Below are 13,333 nucleotides of genomic sequence, written 5' to 3' on the forward strand. Positions count from 1 at the left end.
TTTTTTCATTATATTTAAAAAACTATTCAAAAAGATATAAAAAAAAATTTTATATATAAATTTTAAAAATAGAAAAATGCGTCCTATTACTAATTCTTGTATATAAATTTGCTATTTAGTTATATATTTACTAATTTATGGCATACATATCAATTAATTTAGAAAAATTAATTTTTAATCAATTTATAAAAAAATTTATTTAAAATGCAAAAAATTCAAAATTCCTATATAGAGAGAATTTAAAAGTTATAACTATTATATCCGTCAGTAATATTATGATTATTTATTACATTATATTATATCGTCAAACTTAATTATTATATATATTTTAGCTGTAAGATTTTATAAAATGTTTATGTACTTTTGAGCTTTACTTGTTACATTCACGAAATCCGATTCGAAAGAGTTAAAAACATCGCGCTCATGATCGACGCTAGTCACGTTTCTCTGCTAAATGTGGAATCTTTCTTCCATTATGGGTTGCACTTCTTCAGAATTGAGCACGTTGCACGACTCGTGAAGAATTTCAATTAGACGCCAGACACATATTTAAAAAAAAAAAAAGTTAAATTTATTTTTACATTCGCAAAAGAGCTTCGTACATTCGACAAAGTACCTTCATACATGCATGTTTGAATTTATTATCTTTTTGCTAACATTTCTCTCATTAAGATATTAAGCTTTCGTACTCGGCATTTTTTAAATATTTATCATTGCCCTTTTTCTCTCTATCCCTCTTTACCTTGTAAAATTGTACATGTAGGTATGTGTTGTTATTTAATAAAGCTTTTTTAATTTTATACAACTTCTTAGAATATTTCTACTCTTCAGAATAGAATAAGAACTTGTTAGTAATTAAATTCTTTATTTTAGTCCAAACTGCGTTTAACCACGAAATTTTATCAATTAAGATTTCATTATCGGTTCTGATCAACTTAATTAGTTCGTCACATAATGCTTTCCCGCGAAATTACGGTTTAAATAGGACCATCCATTAAGAGAGGCCGTCTCTTCGATCCGACCTCGGGGTGACATTTAATGACGACATAATTGATTTGTGTTACGATGGCTTATCAGACGTGCCTCGATAGTGAGGTAGAACGATCCAGAGATTAGGTATAAAAGCACTCTCTCGGATCACCTTCTCGAGCGTTCTCGCGTAAATGGAACCCGCATCGCTGAATTGCTCTCAGATTACTTTATGAACAAACAAGTGATTGTTCAACGAACAAACACTTTGCATACTTCGTCAATATAATCGCGTATCGTATTTTAATATATATGTATATTGTATATACTATATCGTGTTCCTCCTTGCTTTCAAACTTACAATAAAAGCCATTATGTGAACAAATAGAGAATTTATATAATAACACTTCATCATTTAATGATATATGACCCTTTCTACAACAAAATTATACGAAAATTCTTTTGTCACTCTACTTGTTTATATCATTTAATTATCACTCTGCTATGTGATTTATAATTTCATCTATCTGCACATAATAATTGTTGAATATATTTACAAATAGAATAAACTCCACCGATACGTTAACAAACTAGATCATCCCTATTAAGAATGCATTCTACATTGACCATTGTTTGTGCGATCTAATGCAATTATTGCTGTAAAATTACATACATGAGCAATTACTTGTGACAAATCAAATTTTGTTTCATAACGCAACACTGACAATAATCCCAACCTTTGGGATTACAATATCACCTGCCCGATAAAGCTAAACCCATACAAAAAATTAACACAATTCAATTATAACGGTCCATTCCCAAAACGTTACATCGCAGGTTATGGAGGTCACGCTATAATGAAGAAATTACGAGCCGATAATTACACGTGTCCGTCGGAATCAATAGCATCCATGTATACGCCTCGAATATTTGCTATTATCCATAAGGTATCCATGTATATTTATGTAAGCCATCACTATTCCAAATCGTTTTATCTCAGGAAACCCTCGTAGAAATATTATTTATCCAAATATTCTCTCTTGAAATGTTGTCGACAGAAACAAAAATATGTCGAACAAATTACAATATTCAACTGCGCTCGATGTGAATATTTTCCTAATCGGCTCTGTTATTTATCGCGTTTATCGGTATGCGTAACAAATATGTCATTTACATAAAGCATCCTCCATCAATAACATAAAATATAATTTTGCATTTTTGATAATGCCATGTTGAACGCTCTTGAAAAGAAAAGTTTCTGGTTTGTTCGTTGTGTTATATGGGAGCGTGTATGCGAGTGACATAAGAAAACAAAAATAAATAAATTGATGTGTCCCCAGAGCTCCGTCAGGCCCTCCCGGTGTGAAAACAGCTAACCGAGAAAAAGCAATAGGGATCGATGGATAATCGAGCTGTCAATTTGGTTGAACGCTTTCACGGAGTCTCTGTATTTCGATTGTTTTCTCGTTCAATAAAGTTACCGTTGCTTCTTTCCGATACATCTGGTTATTCTTTACGAGTGAGTGCGCGACTGCGAGTGATCGAGTTTGCGAGACGTGCGCGAGTTGTGTTGTGCTGTGAGAGTGTGGGGCTACGGCTGTCGCCTGGATACAACGATATTAATAATACAAATGTGACAATGATATATGTGAAGGGTGCGGAGAGCTATTAACGCTGTTGTGTCATTCTATATTTGTTTTATATTTAATGAACGATAATAATAGAATGACACGTACTGTGTTAATAGCGTCTCCCACAAGATGAAAAAGATTAGACATTAAATCATAACATTATTAAAGATATTTACTGATAGTTCAACGTTTGTATAAACTTAAAATATCTCTAAATATATATTATGTAATATTTAAACTTCTATTTATCAATCTAGAGTTGGGTACATGCGTCTTTTAAATTTCATAAATAATATAAAATTATCAATATAAATGATAATATATCTAAAAGTTAATTGTATCATTTCTATTTTAGTAACAAAATATCTTATTTACATATAACAATACTCGTTAATATGAAATTTGTAGAAAGATAACGCATATTTTAGATATCTTTATGAAAAAAATTTTATGTATCCTCTAATTATCTATTTATGTTCTATAAGTTATTACCAATATCTCTCTTAAGTCAGACACTTATTCCTAAATTAGTTTGTTTCTCTGAAGAGGGCTAAAAAATTAGCCGAAACATGTAAGAGCGCTACTGTCATAATAAAAGAGCGTTATTCGAGTAAATGCTTTTTGTCACTTATTAGTGGTGTTTTTTAATTGCGCGACGTCTTCTGCGCCCGACTCCTATTGCCCTTTATTCTTTCCAATTTGTTTTTGACTTATTCCTAAATTGCACACACACGCATACACACACAATTGAACTAAGTTCAAAGTTATATCATAACTGATGAAGCAGTCGCTATATTTCATTATCTAAATAAATACTTCTTTCTTACTTCCGCAACCTCATTATTAAGAGATTAACTTTTATCATAATTTTGACATTATATTAAAAGACAATTATAAAAACATTAATTACGTCGAGAGGATCATAGTCGAAGAACTTACACCTCTTTATAAGACTTTTATAATACCTTTTTCTTTAGTTTGATGGCAGTAATAATCTTATAGTAAGACTTACAAGTTATTGACGGTATCGACAAATTGTAGAGTCCTTTAATTTTCGAGTTTTGCAATACTTATTTACCTTTTTGCAATTTTCTTTTTTTCTAATAATCTCGAATTGATCGCGAGGAAAAAATTGCGGATATATATATATATATATATATACACCATATATGTAAGCAATTCTTGCTAAACTTTAAAAACAGAAAACCTAGATATTTAGTGTTATAAATTTCATATAATATATATATTCCAATAACTTCTTCGCGTCTGACCTCGCAACATTCCAGATAGCTAACATGGAAATATTAAAGATCTTTAAATTGTCAATTAAATTTATGCAATGATTTTAAAATGAAATCTGATTTGTAAAATATAAATAATATAAACTTATGAAAATAAGATTTGATATTGGTTGCTTGTAATTAAAGAAGATTGTAGACTTTATCCGCTACTGTATATACATTTTTTAAATATACTTCGGTATTTGAATTATACAATAAATCACTTTAAGACAATTCGCCGAGCTAAAAGAATAATACTTTCTTACATCGTCAGACAGTTTATCCATTAAAAATATTTTTCCACAAATTTTTAACGATGTATGAATAATATATGTTTTAAGATCTATTTAAATATTTTTGTTATTTTTCTCCCAAAGCTTTCCTATTCTAAGTAGGTCATGGAAAAAAGATGATAAAAAAATACATTTAATATTCGATACGAAATTTTCGCGAGAAACGACTTTTTTAAATAAAGTTTTAAATAACTCGGATTAATTAATTTCCGAGCCGATTATATTAAACCGTATTGGACTATTGTCGAATTCAACTAACTTATAGATTATATTAGAAGCTTTTGTTATTTTCTGGATTGTTAATTGCCGTTATATAAGCTATTGGAATAAAAGATAATAATGGATAAACCGATTTGCAATTACCCTTAAAACATATTAAAAAGTCAGATAAATTATTTCTACATGCAAATAAATGTTTGTATGTAATGCAAGTTGAAAAGTTTTGCAAAAATTAAAAGTGATGACTATGTTACAAAATGAAACAATTTTTTATTTACTTTTAACAAATTTTAATACTATAATACAGTTAATACTAATAAAGATTTTGTAACACTGTCGCTTTTATATCTATATGTTATATATTTTTTATCACGCGAACGCGTGATAAAAAATATTATGAGTAACGAGTGGGGGTATACCTATTGTTTATAGCGCGGGACGGGCGTGAATACGCACTCGCTTCGCTCGTGCTTTCGCGCCCTTCGCGCCATAACACTAGCCCCCACGCGTTACACAATGTACTATAATATCTCATATAAGAAACTTTTTTTAAAAAGAAAATAAATTAGAAAAGATAACTATTGGTAAAAATGTCTCTTTGTAAAACTATAAATATTTATTCTTCTCTACCAACATACACAAAAATAAATATTCACTATCGCCCATGTTTACCTTGAATCAGACCATGAAAAAAAGTTGCAAATTTACAAAGTTTTTTAGTAAAAAGTATAACAAACAATGCTGCATGAAACATTATTTCGCGCTTGTACTGTGCTCAAACTTCTAGCTAAAACTTGTGACTAATTGTAAGATCCTGCGAGCACCATGTAAAACAAACGTGCAAAATTCCTCTATAATTTTCAGCTACGATAAACAAAATATCTCAACGCTCCAGAAATAGTGCAGTAAAATAGTGTTGTCAGAAATGCGAAGAATTTGCGGGATTATTGTTTTCCATGCGTGAGCATAGTCTTCGTTATTTATTGTTCGTTTCCGTGGCACCCTACTGTTTGTTTAAATGAAATTTTCAACGCGTGCAGAGAATACTTCTCAAAACGACGAATTGACGCAACATATATGTGATTCACGATTAAACTTTTTCATATAAACTAAAGATATTAAAAAAAAATCGTCAATTTATAGAAGCAATTCATCCATTAAGAATTTAATATTTGTATATAAAAATATTATTATATTAACATTTGTGGCATAATTAATATCTAAAATACATCTTAATTATTATATAGTACTGAACACATAATGTAATCATCATTATCAGTAATAGATACATCTCTGATTTCCATAATTAAACAAGAGATGAATAGAGAAAGAACTTTGTGGTTACTCTTGATTATCAATTTCAAACTATTCGCAATATGATGCTTGCATTAATGGAGAAACTGTTAATATTAGATATGATATATTATTACTGACAATTGAACTAAATTCAGTTATCAAACAATTTGTAATTTCAAAGTCACTGTTATTGATTGATGTAAAGTATTTTCCACACTTTCTTAAAATTTATATTTTTTTACGTTGAGTATTAACATCGTGTTAAATAACGTCATTTATTATGTATAACTCATTATTTCAAATATTTTAAGAAAAAGAATATAGCAAAATTGTTTATTATATAAATTTAGTAATTAAATAATGGAATTGTAAAAGGGAATAACTAATGAAAGACTGATAATTATGTCAATTAAGGTGAAACACCATTCTCTCATTAAGTAAGTTTGTCTTTAAACTAAACGGAAGTTTTGGAACGCAACTGTTTCTCGGAAATCGCTATAATTACACTTTATTACATTTCGTTGAGTGAATTTTGGAAATGCGAATAATGTATTATTGTAAAGTACAAACACATTTAAAATATTGTTTAATTTAATATATTTAATTTATTTAATATATTTAATATATTTAATTTATTTAATATATTTAATATATTTAATTAAACAAAATATCTGCTGTTAGAATTTAGCGATAATTAATTTTCTAATAATTACGATAACAATTATAAAATATATAACAGATTTATAACATATTAAATCTCACTAGTAGGAAAAATATTTTGGTTATACTAACACATTTTGATTATACCAAACAGGAATTTCTGATTATAATAATTAAACTTCTGATCATATCAATATTTTATAACTAGAATGTTATATTTGGATTCATATATTTTTGTATGCACCAAATTTCAAATTTATGCATTCTGTTTTCCCGCGTAAACGCGACTTTTTCTCTTTATGAAACTACGTAGTTTTTCTATCACACGGGATCATACTTAGGATCACTCTTACAATCACTTAATCACAATCAATGCTTAGTGCTTTTCTGACTATAGATTTTTTGAATCAATTTTATGCACTTACTTTTTTTCGCAGAAGATAATAACGAAGCGTGCAAAAGATTAGAACATGTTAATCAATAGGGTATGTGTGAGGTAAAATGAATACGCTGAGCTCGCAATCACACGTTCCACAATTTAGCGGAGACTTCTGTAAAGTCCCATTTTTCAAGCGACACGTGCGCAGCTTTGCGACAATCCCCTATCTGCTTAGTGTCGAGGAAGAAAATATAATTTAAAAAGATGATTTAAAAAGAATATTCTACACGCTTTTCTAAAATCGATATTATCTCGCAACATTTTAGTATTTACTTCTCCAGTATTTTAAAGACTAAAAAAGATAATAAAAAATTCTCTTTAAGAAAATTTTAGCTTTCTTTAGGAAAAATTCTGAAAAGATCTAACTCTAAAATTTCTAAATTTTCATGAAACTGTTTATATTTAATAACGATGTCAATATAAAATGATCTCATAATGACAAGCTATGGCGTATTATATATAGCTCAGCATATTCATTTTATCTAACATGTACCATGTTGATCAATAAATTCCCGTCCTTCACGTTTCATTTCCTGTTTCTTTGCTAAAAAGATTTTTTATAAATCATTCGTACAATTTTATCTAATACATTATGGAGTACAAACATAATAAAAATAAACATGCGCTTTCCTTGAAATAATATCTTTTAAAATTTTACGAAAGTATTTCTGAAGAATTTATTATACATATAAAATACCTATAGTTGTCGTTTACACACACACACACACATTTATATATCTATAATATTTTGCCAGAATAGAATAAAAACTAACTAAATTACGATCGCACAAAAATTGAACGCGACTTTCATTAAAATGTTTTGTTACAGTAAAAGCATCTACGTTATTAATATGAAATCGCGATTTGCTCATCTCCAGATATATAATAGACGCTGCTTAAGTATCTGGAATCCAGCCAAAATTATTTCGGGAACCATTGCTAATAAAACACGTTTCGTTGCACTGAAACAATGCCTTTCGTTTCTATTGTAAGTCTCGAGTGCTCTCCATTTTATATATATAAATCAAAGAAATCAATATTTTTATTATGCAAAATTTCGGTTACTAATTTTCGTTAAAATATTTTTTTAATTTTTATTACGACAAACGACTCTTATTATTATTACATAAATACATGAGCCCTATAAGACACATTTCTTGAATATTATATGAGTATCAAAAAGAACAAATAATATTCATATAACATTCTAAAAATATCATATAGAGATACAAATAAGAATTAATTAAATCTTTTTGTACATGTTATAAATCAAATTGATGTACCTTACTTAAGTGCAAGTAATCTTTGCTTTATATAAGACTCAGCTAAACAACAGATCATATAAGCACTTTTATCAATTTAACTATTATTTTTAAAAGTTATGTTATAATATTGTTCATAATAAAAAAATTATTTATTTTGTAATTCTTAAATCAAATTTTAATGTAAATTTTATAGAGCTGCGAAAAGTTTAATTTATTATTATAAAAGAATAAAATTTCTATTTTTATAATAATATGTATTCTTGTTTTTATGATTTGAAAAACTTTCTTTCTTACATAGATACTCTGATATGTAAAATTATATTATATATAAGTAAACAAATGTGAATAAAATGGATGAGGTTTTTCTTATTTTACATTAAACAAATTATGCTATTCACGCTAACCGACAGGGGAAATATGGTGTGAATGACAAAATAATATGTTCTATACAATAAAGTATTCGTATCTTTCAATTTAGGTGGGTAACACCCCAAGTTTTACGTCTCAAGTAAAATGTCAAACATAAAGTATCTCTATCTCAATTATATTATATTGACATTTATGAGACGCTATTTGCTTAAAGTCTCTTTCTAAAATTTAATAGCTGAGATTGTTATGTTAAAGAAATATAAATCAATACTAAAAATAAATGACAATTTCTACATACTCATAAAATATTTTGAATTTGTTAAAATCTAAAAATCAGCAGCAAAAAATTACACCATCAAATTTTTTTTATACAATAAAACACGTATTTTAACATTACTAATAAAACTCAATTTAAATACAGAAACACGAGTTCGCAATCGTCAGGTAACGGGATCGTACTACCGAGCTATATTGCAAATAGCATTACGTTAAACAGTTTAGTCACTATTATCCTGGAACGGGCATTAACTTTGCGCGACAGCTTTTTTTCCCAGGTCCAATTTCAATTATAAAAGCGTCGCTAATACGATCTATTTTGCTGCAGGCAACGAGCGACGCGACGGTACCATCTTTGCAATCCGTCTATGCACGCAGCTCATTAGTAGCATTAACACTATCAATCCTCGTGTACGAGGCAGTTAACACAGGATGGTAATTATGCGCTTCGATGATTTCGTGCAAAGGTGGATATGTATGGGAACTCGCGTCGCGCACATATACATATATACAGACTAATACAAAAGCATATGTACACAGGCATGTACACGTACAGACGTACAAGCCTGCGTAGGCACGAGATATACGAAAGCCCTGAAGTGCTTCATGCTTTATTCGTGTCTCGCAGAATATTTGTGTCCGCTATAGAGAGGACTATACGAACCTACCGAGATTTATGCATATATATTCAGATCTGGGCCATAACAGATTTCGGAACATAGCGGGTCCCCCCCCCCCCCAAAAAAAACCCCCCCCCCCCCATAATTAATACATACGCACTTCTCTTTGTCTCCCTCTTTCGATGTAGCTTTGATCCTTCGAAAGGCAAATCGCATTCGACGGCTCTGTTCGCTACGTTACTAACAATGCAATTCTCGCGTAATGTGTAACACAGGGCTCATTTTCGGTTTTTGGAATGACTGTAATTAGCGGACGCAATAACGCGTTTCTGCGTCGCACTGTGACATATACGAACGCTTTTGCGATTTGCGGTAACCGACAGCACGGAACACCGATTATACAACGCGAGCAGAGAGCAATTCAATTGTAGAATTCATATAAGTGATGTTTATATTTTACAGCGGCCTTTTATATTTTAATCTTTTATTTCTTTAATAAGAAGTCATAAGATAATGTATTCTTTATATTTTAAATCAACGTACCTTATATTGAAAAGTCATTTTTTAATAATATCTCAATTAAAAATTATTGCTTACATGTATATATTTTTAATTTAATTTAATTTGTAATATAAAGAAATAAGATAAGAGAAAATAAGAAATAAAATTAAAATAATAACATGAAGGAGAATGCTTGAATAAATTGGTTCCTGATTACACCCATGCATCTAAAAATTGACCAATCAGAATACAATCAAATACAATAGAACAAGACTTTTAACAATTAAAATAAAAAAACACCAACTTTTAACCATTTCTATTAAAAAATTAATATCTTTCAAATAAATAAAAATCAAAGACATCAAAAACTATTTGAATTGCAAAATTATCGTTGCTTAAATGGTTGAAAAATCTAAAAGCAAGATTGAAACTAAATTGCGTAGTACTGTTGCGTTCCAAATATAGAGAAATTGATGTTGAAAATTCGTAACACTGATTGGACATTTCTCATCCACTATTCAGATGACCAGCTATTTTTATTTATTTTTATAAACTATTTTATTCAATTTTTGAACCATTTCAACTACATTCTCTAGAAAAACGTATTTTTTTAAATACAATTTTATTTCTTTACTTCTTTGAGCGAGAGAACGTTTCTTTATACAATATATTTTTCATAGAAAAAAACCAAGAGTCTATTGAAAGAATCAATTTATTCGACTATACAATTTTAATTCACCCCAACGAGCTCTACTGTTACGTAGTAAAAATAGTATGAAGGACCGTTCTTCAATAGCGCAAACAAAAATGGTTTAATGGCTGCATCGTGTAAATATTGAATAATGTAAAAATACATACTAACGGATATGCTGCACCCACTCTACAAATAGATATAGCTACGCATTCTCGATGATGTCAACCATGCGTGTTTCTTCTGAAAGTAATGCACAAGTAAAGGTAATTCCATTGCTGTATCCAATTACGTTAATAAAAATGTCATTCATTCATTTCTTTTTATTTCACTTTAAAATGAAAATTAACTTTTGGAGGAAACTACATTTTTTTTCTTTAAAAATTTGTATCTACTTTTTTTCTTCTTATACAATTTTTCTTCTTATGCAGCACTGCATACTTAGTTTTTTTTGTTAACTTTTTCGTTAATAAACTTTTGGTCTACAGATATGAAAAATGAATGCAAATGTAAGCTGCGAATATACGAAATATGCAGATAAGACTGCGCGAATATAGAACTCCTATTATGTCCTTATTTTTTTTATTTCAATAGTTTGCCATTTAAATCTACGAATAATAATGTATTTTTTAATTCCGACTCTATATTTACTTTCAAGATTGTAATAACAACGAAAATCACTCTTAGCTCTGTTTTCGAACAATTGTTCGCCAAAGTGAATGTAAAACAAATTCTCACATTGTAATCACGAAAAGCCTAAAAAAAGGTATTCCATCAAAGGAAAAACTTAATTTGCTTTTGTTGATGTATGATAAATTATGCAATGTTATATCAGAGTGAATAAAAAATGTGAAAACATGATATCTTAACGACAATCGTACTTTTATATCTATTTATATTTTTCTTTCAAATTGTAAAATAATGATTGCATGTAACTCTACTAACAAATAGCTTGTTTCATTACAGATAAAAAAGAAAACTTTTGATTCACTAAAAAACGCAGATGAGACTTTTTCAGTTACTAACATTTTTATTTAAATAAAACAAAACCCAGAGAACAAGAAAAAAAAGAGTTAGCAAAAATTATTAAATTAATTTTGCCATAACAAATTATAACGTATTGTATAACATTGGATTTATTAGCATGTTCCTAAGATAAAAGTAGTGTCATTTTAATTACCGGTAGACACTCGACTAGTGAAGCAGCAGCAAGATGCAAAATTTTCTCGTCTTTTCGTTGCAGCCAAGGTACATGAAATTTCACGCTTAATAAGCAATTTTTCTTATTCTGGAGATGATGATAAAGTACCACAGGACTTACAATCATGACACAACACTGAATATGTATATTCTTCCTTTCATCTCTATCATCTTTTCAAAGAAAGTAGACAAGCTTACTCCATATGAAAAGAAAAAGGAAGTTAATTAAAATTTCTTTTTATACCACAAGAGCTAATACGAGATTTTTCTCTCTTACTGAGTCTCTTTATTCTAATCTAACAGGTATAATTTTTCAATATTGGAAGATCTTTCGACAAAAAATTTCAAAGGATGTTTTTAAACTGTGGTTATAAATCAACCGATAAAATCACGATTTATTCTTTCTGCCTGCTGGAAAAATACAGCCAATCTACATAATGCAAAGGCCACTTAATCAGTGAATTACGATCATTTGTCACAATCCACATAGTAAGCGCATGCATCAATTCACAAAGTGTCACGACCACTTGCTCGTATATTTAGCCGGATTCTGTCAAATCGATTTCTCTTTCTTACAACGGTTGACACATTTTCACGAAACAGCCATGCAAAATTCAAATTTAGCATTTTCGAAAATATGCAATCTTTTTCGTCATCACCGAATCAGAACGACATTTAGCATTTATATAAGCTTTGTATATCGTTACACCTTTGCATTATTGCAATTAATATTTTTTGCATACACATTGCGCAATCTATGTGCTATACCTATCTATTCAATACAGTCAGTGATTAAATGTAAACAGAAATATAAAGTTTAACGACGTGTATGTCAAGGGAATTTTTCAACTAGAGCAAAACGGAGAGATCGCAATAAAAAATTAATTTCAAAGTGTCGTCAAAAGACACGCAGGCCGCGACGGCAGTGGAACTCATTACGTGACAATTGGGGATATGCTAATGCAACAGATAAGGTGACATTTATGAAAAATTCCGGGAAGACGCTGGACTGACATGAATGGCTGTATTATTGTCGCGTAAGCTCCAAGCTGTTGCGAGATTACAAGTTATTTCGCAAATAGGACTCACAATTCACTATAGATACAAAAGATACAATAAAGTTCTCAGTCTTGTGATCTACTAAATCAGTACAAATATAAAAGTAACGTTCTACTATATACAAGATCAATAAAAAAGTGTGTGTGTGCAGTAAAAAGAAAGTAAAAATAGATATAAACTAAAATCTGAAAAGAAAGCTTGCTGTTTTAAATGTTGTAATTCTAGTTTGAAATTAAACTGTAGACTTTATCTGTGTAAAATAATTATTATAATAATTAAGCGTAAGAAATATTATAATAATCACATTATATGTATACGTAATAATGTGCATAAAACGCTACTGTTCCACATATATTCTCGAAAATGGAGAAATTATCATTTTTCTTCATTTTTTCATGCCTATTTTAACACTATCCAACTACACGAGACAAATTATATACATCACTTTCGATTACGCAGGAAGCAAGAGACGACCTTCTCATGAAAGAAGCACGGTATACCAAGCGTATAAAACATACTCGTTTATAAGAGGCGCGCAACAGCAATAAAGTTCCACATTAATAAA

The sequence above is a fragment of the Cyphomyrmex costatus genome, unplaced genomic scaffold (assembly GCF_001594065.2).
Source record: "Cyphomyrmex costatus isolate MS0001 unplaced genomic scaffold, Ccosl1.0 scaffold69, whole genome shotgun sequence".
Taxonomy (NCBI): Eukaryota; Metazoa; Arthropoda; class Insecta; order Hymenoptera; family Formicidae; genus Cyphomyrmex; species Cyphomyrmex costatus.